The following is an 8,317-nucleotide window of genomic DNA, read 5'->3' as shown; positions in this document are numbered from 1 at the left end:
GTCTTTGTTGATTTTTGAGTTTAATGTGAGAGACCCTCCCTGGAAAACTAAATTTGTATTGTTCAGTTGTCTGGCACTACTCCAACAGTGCTGGTTGTCTTTTATTGGGCATTACAGATTTTAGCTGTACTTGATTAGAGCATTAGCTTGATTTCTTTGACTAATGCTTGCAGTTCTCATGTGTTTTTCTCTGCCAGCTCAGCTAGCAGCAGCATGGTGCCCTGAGGGTCTGCGTTCATTCTTCCTAAGTAGTAATATTCAGAGAAAGCAAAAATCTTTCAAGCAACCTTCTCCTACCTAATCTCCTTCCTTTATTTCTGAAGTTAAGTCCAAAATCTGTATCTCAGACTTCTGTAGTATCTCACCCTATGTTAGAAGGAGGCAGGGTAAATTCGCAGGCTGGGACTCACCCTTTCTGCCACGTGGGCAGTACATGCTGGTGGAGAAGCAGTTCTGTACCCCACCTTGTCATGTGTGCCCACCAGCATCCCTGGGCTGCCTCCTGTTACACAGCAGAGATTTGCTCGTAGAGATTCCACAGCCAATGCTATAATCTAAAGCAGCACATAACCTGCCTAAAGACTTATTGGTGAAATATAATGAAGGAGCAACTGCTGGCTCCCAGTATGTTCTTGCCCCTGCAACAGCAGAGGTCAGAAGTAGGAAAGAGTCAGGCTTATGGTTTTGATTTCATATTAAAATGTTTTATTATGGCTTCATTTCATGTCCAGGGATCTACAGTTGAATCACACATCATTCAGCCTCTTAATTTCCTGTAATAAAAATATAAGTGCTCAGATAAAGAAGTTCAAAGACCTTTTCCTGAAAACCACGGGGGTGAGGGAGAGAAAAATCTTCTCTACACTTCTCCCAGCTCTTAAACAGGTCTACAGTGTTAGATTATTTGTTTGCATGGTGTCCTTCATTGTCACCATCTTCCCATCAGAGACTTTTGAAGTCCATACTTTAATATATTTAGTAACTTGACAAACTCCATTTGCGGAGCTGGCTGGAAGAGGCACATACTGCTGTTAGCCACACTTGGCAGCAGCAGGCCTGCAGCCCCACTGCGGGAAGCAGCGAAGCAAACTGAGGAGCTCCCTGACCTGCTTGCTGCAAAACTGGGGGATGAACTGTGCAGGCCCTACCGTGGGGAGGCCCATGGGTGCTGGGCATTGCCACCGGCAGCTGGGAGTGTTCCCCTAAACTTGAATGGCTACAAACCTGAGCCGGCGATGCTGCAGTGCAGTGCTTTGGACAGCCTCATGCTATATGTATATGTTTACTTAAAATTCCTCTTTGTGTAACTGATTCTTCCGAAGGAGCAAGCTGTTATCTCCTCCCACTGAAATCAGAGATGCATGTGATTTCCTGTGCCTTCCTGCATTTGCTGTGAGGAGCTCACTTTGTCCTGCCCAGGGGTGCATTCACCATGGCACCGTGCGGAGCCAAGGCGCGCTGTGATTGCTCAGGCATGGGGCAGCCATCAGGGCCTTTCGGTGGGTTAACCTCACCCAGGACAGTCAGTTGTGAGCTTACTTTAACAGGAACGATAAGTCACTAGATGCTGTTGTTTCTGCATCATTTTCTGCCCGTGTTCCCTGAATCCCACAGAGGCCCCATGCAGCAGCAGCAGCGCAGTGACTGGGGTGCAGCAGCAGGCAGTGAGCGCACAGCACGAATAAAGGGAACGCGAAAGCTGGGCTGCATAACCCTGCTTGATGTGCGGTCTCCTCTGATATCACAAACTTTTTCTATTAGGAAAAAGAAGCCAGAAGCCTTTGCCTACCAAAAAAGAATCTTTGATCTAAGTCTTTTATGTTTCTCGCTCTCTCCCCCCCACCCCCACCAGCCCTCCTTGCTAAAAGGAGCCATGCCAGCATTATAGAAATAGCATCTGCAAAACAATTTGCAAGCTGGCGTTGAATACATCTTGCTTTTCAAAAAGCAAATCTTTCACATAATGTCATGTGGTGATTTCTGTGATTTTGCATTTTTTAATGACCTGTGTGTAGAAGATAGATGTCTAAGGCATCAACCCTGCAAACAACTGTAAATATTTGCCTTGAGAAAGCATGTGGTATATCCTGTAATTCTTGGCTCAGCCACTTAATCTGGAGGCAGCTTAATTAGTTGTTAGTGGACTAAAGCAAAGAAAATCTTTTACAAATAAATTAAATAAACATCATGTGGCTTAATTTTGATGAAGTGCTATAGTCTGCTGTGGCTTTTGTGGAACCCAAGGGTGCTCATCACCTGGAAAACCAGGCCCTGAACTCCCAGCTTGAAAGCTGCAATGTTAGCTTAGCATTTGGCGCTACATAAAATCGCCAAGTTGAGGGTTTTCAGAAGTGATTGGCAAAGAACAGTCCTCTAATTCCATATTTGTTTTCCTGAATATGTGGCTGTAATTTCAGCAATACTGACCATCCTGCAGCTCCTGCTATTTTGAGTATAAGGAGGGGATAGTGATGGAGATGTAGGCAGCTCCAGAACATGGTTGTCCTTTGTGAAAAGCTCTATGCCTCAGTATTTGTTTTGTTTATAACAACATCCTTCAGTATCACTCAGGAGAGGGAACACACTAACAATTCCACTGACATATGGCTCCAAAGAAAGGCTTTTTTTTTCTTTTCTTTTCTTTTTTTTTCCAGTGGGCTCTACAAGTGTGAAAAAAGAGCTGAGCATTACTGAGGACAGATTAATAGGCTCTGTATTCAGCACTGGGTTGGGATTCCAATTTCTTCTTAAAAGTATAGAGCGTATAAGGGGTGTCGTAGAAAATAAAATACAAAACGTTAATGGTGTGGTGTCATCTGGAATGCAATGTTCAATCTTTCTTCAGCAAGAAGTAGTTCATAAATAAAGGTGGCTAAGAGATGAGTGACATGTTTAAGATGGCTAAAGGAAATACTTTTGTGGGGCAACACAAATATTCCATGAATTCATTATCACAAGATATACTGAAGCCAAGAAGAGTTAGATGTATATCAGAAATTGTCATTGGTACCTTACACAGTGCAGGAAAAGAAATGCTAGCCTCCCAAGCTCCAAGGTACCAGGTGCTATTAATGGTTTTGGGTTAGAAAATGAATCACAGATAGGGTCTTCTGGTACACAGCCCTTGAACATCCCCAACATCAGGCTGACCTGCATTAGGAAGAAGATGCTTATCTGCTGAGATCTTACTTAACATGGTGATTACCAGACCTACACAAAGATGTAATTTTTTTCAGATAAGTAACAGTGAGTTTATGATATCCCTAAAGCAGTTTTACTTCTGTTTAGCTGCATTATTTACTAGCTGGGAGCACGGAGGAATGAGCTCACCTGCTGTAATACGAGCTCATGCTTTACCAACTGAGAGGAGTTCAGCTCTTCACTGGTGATGTGCTGTGCCCCTTCTGAGCACGTGAGTTCAGTGGTGGCTTTTCGTGTGGATTTTGAAAACAGAGACCAAGGTGTTAAACTCCGATTCACGAATTTCCACTCGCAGCCTTGGCCGTGCTGTTACCAAACTGGAGATGCAAATATTGTTCCCACTCCCTGGCTCCTGAGGAGAGCGTTTCATTGATATGTTAATATCTTCTTTTCTCTTCTTTCCAGCATCTAAGATCTAAACGGCCACAGTGTTAGATACAGCACGAAACAAAAGTCACCTATCGTTCTCAGTTAGAAACTAAACATTTCTTTCTATGAATGTTTTCTGTAGGGACAGTTGGCTGAGAAATGTTTGAATGTATGAGACTTTTCAGGCAATAGTAAATAACACATCTCTGTGCCAAGCAATGTACTGCTTACAGCTGTAATGTTCACGGTGCTATTTGTCTGCTGCCATTCTTACAATATTGCATTTAAAGTACATGTAACATAAGGAATAGATACGGATTTTTACTTCACGAATTGGAAGCATCAATATGTGAAGAATTCAATGGTATGAAAATAGGGTGCTTACATCTGTGGAGGGCTTCTGTGTTTTAGTGGAGGAAGAAGTCGGGTGGGTAATGAGAAAGAAATTAAGTGCCTTGAGTGGGACTGAGCATTCAGGGGATGGGATTGTTGAGAAAATCCAACTGCACTTGGGACGTAGCAAGTAAAACCAGAAGGATGGACTTCACCATAGGGGTTTAGCTGGAGTTAGGAGGTGTGTGCCTTGCTTTGCAGCGCTGAATTACCTTCAGATCTCAAGCAAGTCATGGAATCTGTGCCTCTACGTTTCTACCCCAGTCATGCAGATGTTGGTGTCTTCTCTGATAAAAGCACCTTACTCACAAATTGCACGCTCCCATCAGAGGACCCAGCCCGGCCTCTGCTCTTTGTCAAAGCAGCCAACGTAGAATAAAAGCACTGAAATTCAGTTGGGTTCTGGCTGAGCAAGGACTGCCTTCCATGTACGTGGCTGAGCAGGGTCACATCAGTGGGCGTTGTGAACTTCCCCTTCTGTATGCAGATGCTGTAGATGGCAACACCTATCAGATTTTCCCCATGAAATTACCCCCAAATATTTCAGGCAGTAGGAAGTGTTTCTTAGTCAGAAATCTTGCCCAGACATCAAATAGCTTTTAACAAACGGCTGCACTGCCCGTTGAGACATAAGCATTTTTACTGTAAGCTATTGCTTGAGGGATTTTTGTATGAGTTTGTGTGCAAGAACTCCAAGTGAGTCATTAAGTTGACGATTTAAAAGCAAAAGCTATTGTGTCTCTGTAATTGCTTTCACACAATGTGTGTCTGAGTTTTGTCTGAATCCAGTCCACGACCTGTACCTATGTAAAGCCTCCAAGCAGACAGAGCAGTCGGTATGCAGGAGTTCTGAACTGTGTAGGCAAGGCATTCCCATCACGTGCTCCTCCTTCAAACTACGAGATGTTTCTGCCTCAGATGTGGTTCCACCTGGTCAACAGACAGGTATAATTTAATTGATAGAGCTGTCACTGTAAGAACCTCCCATGGTGGTTGTGCATCTCTATATTCATGCAAGCATCCAAGCATAGTTTTATGTGGCTGCCAGTTTGGGGAATTGATGAAAGGCATAATTTCATAGAGCTTTTAGCTTACTTTGAGGTGGCAGTGCAGAAGCACAGGTTTTGGGGCCCACCTTCAGCCTTCAGAGCCCAGGTTCTCCTCTCAGTGCTGCCCATTGGGCACAGGATGCCCAGGGCCTTGTGTAGCCCTTCCCAGCATGTGCTGATAGACAGATGGAGCTCCAGGGGTTTTAGTAGTAAAAAACTAATCCAGCACAGATTTGAGAATGTTTTGTGACATTTAATGGTGGTATGTTATGTATACAAGTGGAATATCCCAACATTTAATACCAACTGAAGGGTTTTCAAAGCTGAGTACGTGTCTTTCCAGTAGGCCAGATCCGGGGTAATTGCTCTGCATCAAAGCTACAATAGAGTCATGTGTAGTTACAACTTGGACCATGCTTACTTCTGTTTTACATTGCTGTTATGTCATATTTATTCACAGTTTCAGTTTCTGATATCCCAGCACCTAATCTTTGCTTTCTTATTCCAAGATGCAATTAACTTCTCCCTAGCTGAGAAAAGCATTCTCAAGAAGCAGCTGTCTATTTACGGAGTGGTTTTAGTTTATTTTGCTGGTGGAGGAATTCCTGAAAATCTACAACCCAGGGGTTTCTATTTTACACCCAGTGCCAAATAAATGGCACCGTTCTGTTTTCTTGTTTGTTTATCTACTTCATACCATTTCTTGAAGGAAAAATATCTGTTGGGAATCACTTCTTGTTCAAACCTCCCAGTCAAACGCGCACTGCTGTCTGCCCACAGGTAGGATGGGTGCAATAGGAAGAGCCTCAGGACAAAGGAACAAAAAGAAAAAGGCATTTGGAGAATCATTAAACCACAACCAAGCCTAATTCTGTCTTCCTATTGGTTCAGAACCGTCCAGTGTGTTCAACGTCACCAGACAGTGGGCTGTGGAACCGGGAGCTGTTCTTCATGAGGTTTTATTTTTATTACACCTGAGAATTAATATTTTAAAGTCTCCAGAGTAAATTTATCTCTCAGAAACAGTAAAATAAATCTGTAGTGCCTGCGGTGCTCACTGCTCTGCTTTGGGATTGCGGCTTTCCAGTTCTGTTTGAGGACTTTGCGTTCAGCTAATAAATAATGGTGGAATGACATCTGGCCTTAAATATGTATTTAAATGAGTCACCTTGAGTGAACTAGACTGCTTACAAGGAAGGAGCACTTCAGGAGGTGTTTTTCAGCACGGCTCAGGCAAGGCTTTCTTGTCTGAACTGTAATTTATGGGTGCAGATTTCAGTAGCTTGAACCTTACTTTATCTGATCTGTATTTCTGTATTCTATATCCCTCAGAGGAAAAAAAGTGACGGTTCAGATTTTTGCTTGCACAACGAAAGCAGGTCAAAAGAAAGCAAAAAGAAAACGGGCATCATAGAGGAGAAGTGCATTGATTTTGTGTTTAAAACCCTTCTTCTTTTCTAGCAAAATACACCCATTACAGGGGAGATTTTTGTGGAAGGGAGGCTTCCCCATGCGTGAACATCAGCAGCCATTGCCTCCCAGCTCTCACCACAGTAAAGCTGTTGCATTTTGGTAAGAGTGAGCTTTCCGTGAGCCTGGCTAACCAACTGGGGACCTCGGAGCTTTTCAGAACATCTTAAATGTTACTCTTTAAGAACTCAAAGATGTGCAATAGAATCCCGAATTTGTTGTTGGGACAGAGTGTGCTTTTTGAACGTTCAATCTTAGTCATTTTGATAACGATGACAAAGCACAGGTGTGACAAATGGACTGAACCATACATGCACAACAAGAGAGAGAAGTTTATTTTGCATTCTGTATTCATCTCTGTCAGATTAAGAACTGTCAGAAAGTTGTTTTAGAGATTCTTTTTATTTCCTTTAGATCCTTTTCATATCACCTTTGCTTAGGCAGAAGGGATCACAGCCGGGGGATTTTTGTGCTGCCCTGCATTAGCAACAGCCACCATTTCACAGCAATCCCAGCGTTAAAACCAAATGGTGGCACAAAGGGCTCTGCTCATCATTCATTCTCCAGATGTCTTTTTGCCTTTGCCACCCTCCTTGTTCTCCTCCTCCAATAAAACCTTTCACTTACAGAAATTCAAAAAAAGGGCTTAATCCCCCGTCCCTGCAACGTCAGCCCCACAGGTTAATGCACACTTCAATAGTTAAAATCAAAGAAACTGGCCTTCTTACAATAGAGCCTTAAAAAAAATGCCACACATCTGTTTATAAACCATCTAATCTCAAAAATCCTTATTACCTATCGTGTTACTTTAAATCATGGACATGAACGAAAAAGAGTCTCGGCATTCAATTATCCCTCTTGCTTTAACAAGGTGTGTATAATAAATGAGCAGTTCTTAATTGACTTCAATGCAATTTGATACTACTGGAGTAGGAGGAAGAGGGAGCCAGGAAGAAAGAAGGAGTGCAGCTTAGAAATGTTAGAGAGCTTGCTTATTTGTAACGCAAGGCATTATGACATGGAGTGAATCAGTATCCTGTAACAACACTGAATGTAAGAATATTTACAGGCAATTTTTGGTAAGTGACTGTGTTTTGTGGGTTTTTATGCAGTCACATTGTATCATTAGCTAAAAGGTGAAACTGTGGAGATTTGGACAGTCATCACTAAAGGAGCGTGTTTAAAAATGCAAACACTTATTTCATAGCTTTCTTTCTGTCTTCCTTTAAATTAGGCTTTATAAAAACAGATATCGCAATAATAAAATCCCCACTCATAAATATTTTATCTGAGCAGTGAATGATGCTGGAATATATTTTGCCACTATCTCTGAATTTAGATGGATTCAGCCCACCTCTGTAAGTTACTCGTGAGGTAGCGGGCAGGTCTTCAGGAAAAGAAGATATTTGTCAGTAAACCCTGTCGGGTCAGGCAATGACGTTTCTGTTTGCTGCTTTTTGTGTAAACATGAGCCTTCCAGCCAGGGTTGTACAGTAGCTTTAACCTGGCAGGAATGCTCCTGCTCGCTCCAGCCAGCTTGCTTCCCTGCAGTGGCACCGCGTGTCCTTGTGCTGTCACCACGGTGCACGAGGGGCAGAGGGAGATGTGAGCACTGCACCCAGCAGCGCTGTGCCCAGACTGCTCTGCTGCAGGAGGTGATGTGGTGTGCACTGCGTGTGGGCAGGACTGCATGCGTGTGCTTCTGCTTGCAGGAATAGGGCTTTGCAATGGGGCCGTGTGAATCAGGGCTGAGGTGAGGTATGGTTGAGAAAACAATATGTTCTCAAAAGCAAAATCCTCTGGTGCTGAAGTAGTTTTAACAGACCCACTCCCCC

Source organism: Centrocercus urophasianus, unplaced genomic scaffold, assembly GCF_019232065.1.
Source record: "Centrocercus urophasianus isolate 14NV4802_14NV808 unplaced genomic scaffold, USGS_Curo_1.0 seq_46, whole genome shotgun sequence".
NCBI classification, from domain to species: Eukaryota; Metazoa; Chordata; class Aves; order Galliformes; family Phasianidae; genus Centrocercus; species Centrocercus urophasianus.
The sequence above is the reverse complement of the archived record's forward strand: the minus strand, read 5'-3'. Positions refer to the sequence as shown.